Genomic DNA, 13,057 nt, shown 5'->3' with positions numbered 1-13,057 from the left:
GAAGAAGTCTCTTGGAGGAGAGACGAAACGTTTCATTAGAGAAGAACCCGTCCAGAAGACCTGGACGATTTTTTTCTTTTTGATTTTTCTACCTGGATTACTGAGATGCATCAGGACATAAAAGAGAAATTAAAATGAGTAACTTACATTTTTGACTAGATATTTTATTTTGAAAATTCTGCGTATGATCATTATTAATAAATGCAGAAAGGAGTTCATCAAAGCCCCAAAGTACAAGCAATGTTCTTGTAGCTGTTTGTTTGTTTACTCGTGTCTGATGAGCCACCGGAGGGACTTTAATGGAACTCTAATAACATAATCACAGAGTGAAACCTCTTCACACACAAAATAATAATAATAATAATAAAAAATAAAAATGAAAAATGTGTGTGTGTGTGTGTGTGTGTGTGTGTGTGTGTGTGTAAAAAGCTTTCAAAAAATGATACAGCAGGGATGAAGAAATGTTTTTTGCATCGCTGTGGTCGTGGCAAAAAGGCAGATAAATGAAGGCAAGGTCAAAGCAGGACGTTAAAAACGGAGTGAAGGGAGTTTTCCTCTCTTCCCCTCGCCTGCCTGGAGGCTGCAAAGCAAACTGTTACCAGCAGATAAAATTTACCTTCCTCCTTCCTCTCTGCAGACCGTCAGCAACATTTTCCTTCATCTGCTGCAAGCGGAAACATACGGCAATAAAAATGATGGAGTGCCGAACTGGAGATTAAGTCCAAGAAACAAATTTGTCTTTCAGGGTTGAATGTCAAAAGGGACTCAGGCTGAATAATTTAACCATCAACAAAGGGCACATATAAAAATCATTTCTGCAAACAGAAATCAACAGTCATCTAAAAGATTTTATGTTAAACAGCCTTACCTGCTTTAATTTTATAAAACAATATGTTGCTTACATATTAAAAACATGCTAGTTATTGTATGAGTATTTACCAAGCATTCACATTATTGAGATCATTTTTTTATTCCTTACATTTTTTTGAATTGTATCTCGTTCTGCAATTTCTGTGCTTTTTCAACAATTAATGTATTAAAACATTCAGCTCCTTCACAACATTTCAGCCATGACTTCTGGTACTTCAGCAATTTAGACTTTTTGAGGGATTTAGCTTTTTTGACATGTTTTCTACCCCATTGAAAATGAATGGAGCTGATTTTAACATCATAAAAACATTTGAAAATTTTCAATTATCTGTACAGTACTTTTTACCTTTTGTCTGTTTTTTATTTTATTTTAATTATTTTGATTCTTTGTTCTAATTTGAGCTTCTTTCAGCTTCTATTTTGCTGATTTAAGCTTTTTTCTGCTTTTTATTATCTATCATTCTGACCTTTTCGGCTAATTGAAACTTTTCTGTGCTTTGTTCTGATATTTTAAGCTTTTTACACTTCTTTCAGCTGCTTCCTGCTAATATCAGCTATTTTGTGTTTTTACAGCTAAATTCGCCTTTTTGTGAAAATTTCAGCTTCTTACTGCTTAATGCAGCAAACATGCTCTTTCTGTTTCTTGGTGCTAATTTTAGCTGTTTCAGCTGCTTTTTAAAGGCTATTTTTTTAGCTTTTTAAAGTATTCAGCAAACATCTTTCAGCAATAAGCATTCACACTGCATTTTTGCATATAATGCAAATTCTCTTTTTGTGTTTGTTTAGTTTATTCTGCTGATTGGGTTGTAATGTGATGGTAAGAATGCAACGTTTGTCTCTAAAGGGACAGTTTGATCAGTTTGGATGGTGTTAATTAATTAATAATCCTCAGCCATGACATTAGTTATAAAGAATAGAGTGATGAAAGAAAAAGAAGGCTAATTTCTAACCAATGGTGCCTCTTTTATGGCAGTTTATATAAAACTATCACTCAAAAACGTCACAAACAGGAGAAAAAGTGGCAAAAATGAATCTCTTCTGCATATTATTCTTGTTCATCGAGTGCTTTTAAAATTGGAAAACCGCGCTGTAATTTATGTGTTTAATTCATCTGGAGAAAATGATTAATTGCAACTTGTCATGTTGTTTTCTGTTTCTTTCTGAGCTGTGATCTCTGCAGGCTCAAACCATCAGGGAGACAAAATGACCTCGAGACTGCCTGCTGCTATTACACCCATTTATCACTGCTTTTTTCTCTCTCTCTTCAAACGGAGACATTCAGCGTAAACACTTTGTGCACAATGTACTGCCTTTTGTGTGAAAACCTGCACAAAAATAGTCGACGTTTCTATGAAAAGCAGAAATTGACAGTTCTCTGCTGAAACACCATACAGACCTTTTCAGACCCGTTATCTTGTTTGACTGACAGGAGAATTCTCCTTCCTTTCCACTTTTGTTCTCGCAGCACTCTCCTCCCCGACACTCCTCCTCTTCCTTCCATTTTTTCTTGTCCATCCCCTCCTCTTCGTCGCCCTCTGTTTTTTTTTTATTTTTTTACAGGAACTACATGGTTTTGTTGCCATGGCAGTGAAAGGTGTGAGAGTGCGAATGAGCGCCATAGAGAGGCAACGGATCAGTGTATAGGCTGTTAACCTTCTGGTTGTCTGTCCCGGTCGCACTCAGACATGATGAGACGTCGCCGTCTTTGTTGCTTTGCTGCTGATCTCAAGGATGAGCGCCCGTGGCCTTCATGAGGTTTCTATAGCAGCGCGCATGCGTCCTCTGCTCGACTGTTGTTTGGCCTCAGGTTGGACTTGGATTGGTTGGAGAGCTCTCTGCAGTTTTTTCCACTGACAGAAACGAGCTGCATGTCCGATTAGCAGAGGTGAATTTTGCTTCTCATTGATATCAGATTCAGGTCAACGAGGACAACCCGTCATTAGCCGTGTTTCCATCAAGGATTTTTAATGCGCATTTTGAAGAATCGCATCAGAAAAGGTGAATGGAAACGGCACGATTCGAAAAAACTTCCTCTAATTCGCAAAAAAGTTGATACACTCAGTTGAGGTGTTTTTGTGTTGTTGTTTTTTTTTTCTTCGAAAAAGAGTTAATGCGCAAAAGGAGAGATGGAAACACATTTGCAGAATACATTCAGACGTAGCGAACATTTACCTCACATGGTTATCAGCTGTTCTCGCTGTCTGAACAGTACCGGTACCAGAGTGACTGCAGCCGCGACTGGCAGCAGGACCCTCCTCCCGCTGTCGGCGTCTTCTCAGTTATTCCCGTGACGTAAAAAAAAAATCGCATTTCTTTTTCTACGTCTCCAGACAGCAGTAACATCACCAGAACTACGGTAGTTGATATGACAGAATTATTACAACTTTCCTGATAGTAGCAACACGTTCCTGATAACTTCATTGTCCTGAGATGTGTGGACCCTGTCAGTTTACGACTTTTACTTCCTGTTTACTATACACATGCATCTGGCGTAATTGATCTGCTTCAAGCCAGTTGATGTTAACACGTCTGATTTGCATTTCTTTGTTTTTTCCTTTTGGCAAATTTTTAAATATTCGCTCAAATTTTGAATAAAAATTGGATGGAAACATGGCTATTCACCCTCTTGCTAGCTGTGTTTCCATTGCATATGTGGCGCAAAACTTTGTCGATATTCTGTTAAGGTTGAAAAACACAGTTTCGCAGTTGCGATGTTCCCATTATGTAAGAAATGCTGTTAAAGTCCCGCGTGAATAAGTTTGTTCTCGCGATAAGTCTTTACAAACATGGCGGCAATGGATGTAAACACATAGCATGTTGCTACCACGACACTAGCGCTCATCATCAGCCATCAGAAGAGATGTCTTATCGAGGCTTTCGAGTGACAAGCTCCTTATACTTGGGAGTGGCTACGTATGCTGCATTTTTGGGAAAATGTAGTCTGTGAGTTTAATACTTTCTTTTACTGCTTTGGTGATTTTACTACTACTTTTACTTAGTGTTATCATCTTCTTCGTTATCTTTTTCACCAGCAGAAACAGCCAGTTCTTGATCACATGACTCCCGTGATGAGAAAAAAGCGTTTCCATTGCAGTTTTGCGAAATACATCAATTTCGATACGGCCGAAAAACCACCTCATCCTAGTGCAAAACCATTTTTTCAAAACACATAACTTTTTTTCGAAATTGACGTGTTTTCATTGAGCAATTTTTTTTCGAAATTCTAATTTGCGCATTTTCATGGTCAATGGAAATGCAGCTAGTCATACCTCGGGACATTGTAGTTACTAATTAATCTAACATGTGTGTTTTTAGTCTGTGGTATGAAACCAAAGTGACCGCCAAGATTCTCCATGTTGGCGTGATTTCAACCTCCACTTTTTATGTGTGGAAAATATTGCTGTTCAGATAAACGGTTGTTAGCTAGTATTATAAAATATTTGTTGTGTGTCACGCATATTCATGTTATATGGATATGAAGAGACCTTACAACCTGATGCAAAAGAGCAATATATTACGTGACATGACTGACTCATGTGACCTAAAAAATGAATCATTCTAGCCAGAAAGACACAGCCTCTTTAAAACTCAGTTACCAAAGCAGAGACTTCAAGCTATACAACGGTTTTTAAATTGTGTCGATCAGTCAAATAAAACTGGAGTTACGATAAATAGTTTACATATTTTTATTTCTGAAAATGCTTGTCCTGTTTGAAGCAAATTGCAGCAGCTGAGAACATTCAATTCTCTTGAAACGCCCCAATCCATTGTCAGTTTCATTCCCCTTTTGAGCCGAAAAAACATAAACCACATGACCTCCTCTCTGACCAAAGCACAAAGTTATTTCTCAAGTGACAAAAAATCTACAGGAATAAGAAAATAAAAAGAAGTAATAGTTGAATGGAGTTCAGCGGCGATGGTGAGACGGCAAAAGCGGCACTCGGTAAATAGATTTGTGATATTTAGTGTGTTTGGATATTATAATTAGGGTGTTTAGTGTTTAGTTTAGTATGTTTTAGTGTCCTTGAATGAAAATGAGACCATTTTTATTTAACATGGTGTGCACTGAGTGGAATCAACATGACACGCCCACCTGGTCTCTTAATATTTCTTTCTTGTCGCTCTTGCACAAATGAAACATTTTCCCTCTAGATATTTATTTTGTGTGAGAAGAGGCGTCCTTTACAGCGATTTTTACCATTTTCCCCCAACCCAATATGTCAGCTTCCGTCTATAACATGGTCACAACAAAGTACCGCACTGTCCGTCATCAGTACACACAGAGCTCATACTGGCTCGTGCTTAATTGTTTTCCTCTGTTCCAATTTGTGAAGCCAGGAAATGTCTTGCTTTATGGTCTCCACTATACAGAAACATTATTTATTAACATTCCTGCGATGTATTTCACCGTGCTGCCTCGACCCAGCTTGACTCTGCCCTGCTGTCTGCTGAGCTGTAATCAGCAACACATCTGCTGCGAACAATCCTGGCAGTTTTGTAAACAACCTAATCCGAGTAGCTCCGCTTGACATGTGATGACCTCGTTTCTGATTTCCCTCGAGCATCTTTTCATCCGTTCTTTAAGAAGCTTCTGTATGAAAGAAGATCTGGATAGTCTTGTGATTGGGTATTGTTCGTGTAGCATTTTTTTTAGAACTTTCATTTACTTTCAGAAGCCTTGCAGAGGTGGAAACGTTTTATTTATTTATTTATTGCATCTGAATACACTCGTAATGGAAAATTTTTAAATAGAATAGATGGCACTGTCAGAATCTGTTGATTTTTTTCCTGCTAAATGCATAAGCAGCTGATTAATTCGTCTGTGCGGGGCTGTTAATCAGTGAGACTGCCTGCTGCTTGGAACAAAAGCCTGCCCACCCCCAGCGTTTCACTGAAAAGAGCTGCCTATCACAGATGAACACTACAGTATATTCCACACAAAGTTTGTACGCAGGTTTCAACTAGTTGGCAAATTAAAATTAGCCAAATTACATAGAGCAGACATTGTCATGTGACTATTGTACTAAAAATAGAGTGGAGATCACCATTAAAATGTGAATGCAATCAAGGAGCGGTTCTAGGGGCGGGGCCACAAGGGCATTGGCCCCTGCTGAAATTTGATTGGCCCCCTGAAGTGCCCCTGTCTTGTCACTCATCTGTCCTTTGCCCAAAAGCGAAAAGTACCCCCCGTCTGCGGTCCACGGATTGGGGCATGGTCGGACAGTAAGTGGGGTCAGACGTACAATGGGCGTGGTCACGATTTGTCAGAACATCTGAATATGAGGCTTGAAACACTGGGAGTGGTTAATTTTAGAATTTAGCATCTGGGGTTGGTTAATTTTAGAGTTGAGGGCAGGGTCAGATGTCTGACCCCGCCTATTATCCGATTCTGCCCCGTTCCGCGGTCTGCAGCTGGGGGTTACTCAAAAGCGATGATGCTGGGTGCAGTTCCATGTCCAAACACTAGAGGCGCTAATGAGTCAAATAGAAAAGTCCACCAGGTATCCAACTGACAAAAGTCTTTTTCTTTTCTTAAAATTTGAGCAATCCTACAGAAAAAGTCTTTCAATTCACAAATGACAGCTGGATTTTCTCACATGTTGTGTTTGAGAGCATTTTACTGTAAAAATGCATGTAAAATTGTTAAGGAGAATTTACTGTGCAAGCTTTTTTAAAATTATGTTACAAGTGTTTAACCATGTGGCTAGTTAAATATATACACCTTACCAAAACCAGGGATGTGTGTGCAAGGATGCTGAACAAATACTTGACCCCTCTATGAATATTGTGGCCCCTTACTCAGAAAAATCCTAGATCTGCCACTGATGAACTTAATTTACATTACCGATTTAATTTAAATGGTATTGTTTTATAAAAACCTGATTTATTGTATTTGTTTTGCAAAATGGATTGTTTTTATGTTTATCAGACCTTCAGCTTTAATTTAAAGTAGCACTCATTAACTGTCATTAGCCATTTTCTTTCTAATGGCATCTATTTATCTGTACTCCCACAGCCTGAGTAATAGCCATTGTTCAGTCACCAGTTAATGAGGTAATTTGTCCTGAGTGTGCATGTTTTGGCGTAAACAGCACTGGTCATTTAGTTTCTATTTATAAGAAAATACCAATGGTTATTTGAGTTATAGTCTAAGACAGTTTGGATCATTATACGTACAGGAGGCGAGCGCACAGCACATAGCGGGCGTACGTAAATGTGCCTCGCTCAAACTAATTGTCTGCTTGGGTGAAAGTGTTTTGCATGATGACTCATCCCTTTCATCCCCACGCTGCACCGGGGACAGATTTCTCTGCACAGACAGACCGAGGGATCGCTTCAAACGGGAGCTGGCTGGAAAATTACAACAGCTCTGGAGGGAAGGACAGCAATGGTCATGACTCACCCCAGCTCCGAGTCGCAGAGAGTATGAAGCTGAACTCAGACATTAACGCTTAATTTATATTCTCCTAAAAAAGAAGGCCTGTTATTGTCTGCATTGTACATTTCAAGCTTTCTAAACTGCTTGATATGATGACATTAGAAAAGGAACAGGTTGTGGCAAATCAGCCGAAGCCGAATCCTAAACCAGATGGTGCCCACAAGACTAAATGTAGCTGGAAGTACTTTAATGAGTCAGAACAGGGAATTATGCATTTTTCCAGGCACATAGTTTAATTCCATACCACCGTCAAGCCCCTCTGTTACCTTCAGTTATGAAACGCTTTGAAAGTGGCCTCTGCCCCTTTAAGAACGTCCTACCGTTTCTAACACTCCCACTTCAGCACATCAATGCTTCATGCCGTTTACAACCTTTTAAAGGAGCATTGGATTTTGTTCTAAAAAAGAATCAGCATTACTTAACATGGATTTTGGAAAATAGCAGCTGAGGATACAGTTGCAGACTGACCTTCAGGGAGGAGCTTTTGTGTAAGTAGGCGGAGCTTTGTACCAGTAAGCGTTTTAGGCAGCTCCACGTGTCTACAGTAGGAGATTCAAGGATTTCACAAACATGCGTGAGTGAGTCAAATCAGCACTGTGGATATGTTTTTGACGAGGGAATGACATTATAACATGATATAAAGCTCAAAAAAGTCAACTTTGCATAATGCCCTCTTTGAAGGAAATTAGCTAGACTATACTAAAAAGCTACAGTTTTCAGTTAGTTGGATAAAGAAATCTTAAAGTACTTGGTTTATTTATTTATATATATAGTGTATCACACATTGTTAAGCTTCTGGTTTGAGAAAAATAAAATGACAGATCAGTGGGTTTTTGATGACCGAATGACATTTTTACTTTAAAGGGGCAATATTGTGTGCTTCTCAGGCATACATTTAAATACTATACCATAACAAAGTATTTTATATCACATTTAGCTGTTATTAAAATGCTGTTTTTATGTTTAAATAGAAAATAAACTTATCTTCTCATCACTTCCTCTTCTAAACGCCTTGAAATTGGCCTCTGTCTCTTTAAGAGCCACCTTCTGCTTCTGTCCTGCCCATTTTAGTGTGTGTGTGTGTGTGTGTGGGGGGGGGCTCTGCCATGAGGAAGTTTGGCTTAAAGACACGTCCCGGGGGCATTTCTGGTCCCCACCTGTCGTTTTGCTCCTCAGCATGGCTTCCTAAAAACGCTGCAGGATTTCTCAAACATGCATGAATGAGTCAAAGCAAGGCTTTGGGCATGTTTTTTTATGACAGTATAACATTATAACATGATATAAAACTCAAAAAAGTTGATTTTACATGATATTGCCCCTTTAAAGACTTTTATGACACAATCCTGTGGCAATTATGTTTCAGCTACAGGTGAAAGCTATCAACAATCTCTTTATGTCAGACAGCTGTGCAGTTAGGACATCTTTAAAAACAGGTGGGCCAATATTTAAATTAAAAGAGAAATTAAAAAGAAAAAAAATGTATAGGGCTTCTGGACGGGTTCTTCTCTAATGAAACGTTTCGTCTCTCCTCCAAGAGACTTCTTCAGTCTGAGAGTTTCAGGCAAAATTCAGGCTCCGAAACACCCGCAGAGAAACTGAGACGTTTATTTTCTAAACATGATGTCCCAGTGGCTTTCAAACCCCAAAACACATTACGGCAAAGGCTGGTTCACCCCAAAGATCCGGTGCCCCGGCACAAACAGAGCAATGTTGTATATGCTGTTAAGTGCCAGGAGGACTGCGACCAGTTATACATCGGGGAAACAAAGCAGCCACTGTTCAAAAGAATGTTCCAACACAGACGAGCTACATCTAATGGCCACAACTCTGCAGTTTTCACTCATTTACAGGCCAGCGGTCACTCTTTCAGAGATGAGGATGTTCTCATTCTTGATAGAGAGAAACGTTGGTTTGAGAGAGGAGTAAAAGAAGCCATTTTTGTGAAGAAAGACCGTCCATCATTAAACAGAGGTGGAGGCCTCCGTTTTCAGTTGTCCCCCTCCTACAGCGTGGCTATTGCCAGTATCACTCCACCCCCTGTTAACAATAGGTATTAATTAGGTGTCAACGATAGCCATGTGATGTGAGTATCAGTCACATGGAGGCAGTGCTTAAAAGCCTGAATTTTGCCTGAAACTCTCAGACTGAAGAAGTCTCTTGGAGGAGAGACGAAACGTTTCATTAGAGAAGAACCCGTCCAGAAGACCTGGACGATTTTTTTCTTTTTGATTTTTCTACCTGGATTACTGAGATGCATCAGGACATAAAAGAGAAATTAAAATGAGTAACTTACATTTTTGACTAGATATTTTATTTTGAAAATTCTGCGTATGATCATTATTAATAAATGCAGAAAGGAGTTCATCAAAGCCCCAAAGTACAAGCAATGTTCTTGTAGCTGTTTGTTTGTTTACTCGTGTCTGATGAGCCACCGGAGGGACTTTAATGGAACTCTAATAACATAATCACAGAGTGAAACCTCTTCACACACAAAATAATAATAATAATAATAAAAAATAAAAATGAAAAACAGATGACGGCATAAATAGAGTATAAATGGTATAAATATTTTTAGTGAAAGAAACGACAAAACACCAATGTAAGAAAATCCAAATTAGTTCTCTTAAAAGTTTAACCCAGGACAATTTTTTCTTCTGCAAAGAGTCACGCACAAATAAACTTTCACTGCCTACCCACTGATATTGACTTGAACTTACTGCCACTGATGTCAGGAGATTGCTAACAAATTGATCTACAAGAGTTCGTGTGTCAGAGCTTGTCTGTTCATATCTCTACTGTATCACAGCAAATCACAGAGCCGGAGTCTATTTCTGCATCACTTAAGATGCTCTTTGATTTGATCTCATGAGATCAACAGCTAACTGTCCCACTGGGCCGGCTCACGACGCAGTATTACCACCAGCCATGCATCTGAGTCACCCGCGGTTGTCACGGCAACTGCATCCATCATGAAGTAATTATAAAATGACTGTCATAAGAAAAGGATGCAGCCAAAATGAATTCCAGGTTCAGGTTTCTAAAAAAATTTAACTTCAAAGAAGTGGTTAAATTAAAAATTAACTTGATTTATTCACAGTGAATCAAATGAATATTTTAGATGACACGGTGAGAAGGAGTGTTTTTATTATTATGGCATCCAGGTTACTGCATCTGAGGAAGTTTGATATTTAAAATAGAAGCAGCGAGGGAGCCAAAGGGTCGAAAGCACAAGAACATCCTCTCCTCCCCCCCAACAAAGCATCTGATGCAATTCAGTGTAAGTCCTGGATAATAAAAAAAGGTGGAAGGGAGGAGGATCTGCAAAGAAAGAAAGAAAGGAAGGAAGCAAGCAAGCAAGCAAGCAAGCATGCTGAGGCAGCTGTCCTTTGCCTGAACCACTTAGCTGATATTAAATTCAAACATGATGATTTCATCCTGAAGCACTTAGAGACCAGGCAGTTATTGCATCATTCGTTTGGAAAAGGTCCCGGTGATGTCATCGTTCAGAATCAGGGATGATGCACAGATTAAGTGCAATAACAAGCATTTTGAAAATAGGTTTTTATGTGATGTAAATTTTGCAGGAATAAAGCAGCTGAATGTGGTGATACTAAACTCAGATTTGACTTTTTGCACTAAAGTCTTTGTGGTTAAAATGTCCTTTGACCTTAAATATTCCCTGTTCTTATCTCTCTACAATGGCTTTCTATTCAGGATTTGATTTATCTCTTCTTTTTTGTCTATAAAGTGATACACAACCAGACTTACACCTTGTCTTCCCTTCCCTGACCTCAAAGGTCACATGATCAGCAGCTTGTTGTTGTTTTCTTTCCTTTTATGTCCTAGACCAGAGGTTCTCAAACTGGGATCCCAGGACCCCCAGGGGTCCATGAAGGGCATCCTGGGGCTCCCAAAAAAATTCACTAAATTGTTTATTTGGTTTTTATTTTTACAAAAATGCATGAAGAATAATAAACTAATAAAACAAACATAATAAACTAAATAAAAATATAGATTTCCATGGCATTTAGGGGTTAAAATGACAATAAATTATCTTTTAAAACAGCATATGGTTCATGAGGGGGTCCCTGGACTGTTTTTCGCCCTTGTGAGGGGTCCCCAGACCCAAAAGGTTTGAGAACCCCTGTCCTAGACTATAAAACAATCTTCCTCTATAGCCGTGGTTCTCAAACTTTTCAGCTCTTTACCCCCAAAACAACAGCAGCAGAGAGCTGAACCCCTAACTGTTTTTGGTTGATAAACATTGTTATCGAGTTAAATAAACAAGAGCATAGCAATAATAGATATTATGCTAACTGAATCCATGTTTAAGTACAGGAACCTCTTTCTGTTGCAACAACTAAGGCAAAAAAAAGTTGTTAGTTGTTGTCATCCTTTTAAGACCCCACCTTGATGTTTCAGGACCCCACCACTGCTCGATAGCAGCTAAAAACCTGAAAACCTGTTTTATTTTAGCTATGTCATGTTCTATTTAACACACAGGAAACACATGCACTCATCATCTCTTTATGAGGACATTGCATTGACATTCATTAAATTCTACAGCCTAACCCTGACCCCTTACCCTAAACCTAACCTCACAGGTACATACTTGACCCTAAATCCAGCCAACCCACCAACACTATTTCCCCCCATGGGGACTAGGCTAAGGTCCCTATAAGTACCAGTTGGTCCTCACAAGTATGTGTGTATGCCACAAATGGTCCCCAATTAGTGGGAAATGCCCGCTCGCATACTTGTACTTGCATCAAACTGAGGACATTGTATTGACTTCCATTCATTTTTATAAATGTATTTATACCTAACCCAGACAGTTTCCCTAACTCTAATCATTAGTCTGTTCCTAACAGGGGCAATATCATGTAAAATCAGCTTTTTTGAGTTTTATATCATGTTATAATGTTATACTCTCATAAAAACATGCCCAAAGCCTTGCTCTGACTCATTCATGCGTGTTTGAGAAATCCTGCAGCGTTTTTACACAGCCATGCTGAGGAGCAAAACGACAGGTGGGGACCAGAAACGCCCTTTGGTACCAGAAACACCTCTGGGACGTGTCTTTAGGCCGAACTTCTTCATCACGGAGCACGCCTCCCCACCTCCCACCCCACACACCCCGCCCATGACTCCTGCAGGTTCTCGGCAGTAACAAAGCAAACGAGTGAAAGTGAAAGTGAAACCTAACTGTCTGCTGAGATCCACTACTGCTCACTCAGTGAAGCTCTTTTCAGATTCAAAATACCTTTGAGGAAATGTATTTTCAGATGCCAAGTAAAGTGCATTATAGCACGCACGCGACACCCCCACCACTGAAACTTACGGAACAGAAGCAGAAGGTGGTTCTTAAAGAGACAGAGGCCAATTTCAAGGCGTTTAGAAGAGGAAGTGATGAGAAGATGAGTTTCTTTTCTATTTAAACATAAAAACAGCATTTTAATAACAGCTAAAGGTGACATAGATACTTTATTAAGTATAACATTTAAATGTATGTCTGAGAAACACATAATGTTGCCCCTTTAACTAAAACTTAATTCACACCATACCTCTGAACCTAACTTGTAGAGTGCAGTAGAGCTGTAAGAAAAGTGAGGACTGGGAAAATGTCCTCACTTTGTTGGTTAAAAACATACAGTCCTCACTCTGTAGCAGAAACAAGTACACACACACACACACACACACACACACACACACACACACACACACCTACTATGTCTCTCTATCCTTGTG

This window comes from Austrofundulus limnaeus, unplaced genomic scaffold (genome assembly GCF_001266775.1).
Source record: "Austrofundulus limnaeus strain Quisiro unplaced genomic scaffold, Austrofundulus_limnaeus-1.0 Scaffold208, whole genome shotgun sequence".
Taxonomy (NCBI): Eukaryota; Metazoa; Chordata; class Actinopteri; order Cyprinodontiformes; family Rivulidae; genus Austrofundulus; species Austrofundulus limnaeus.
The sequence above is the reverse complement of the archived record's forward strand: the minus strand, read 5'-3'. Positions refer to the sequence as shown.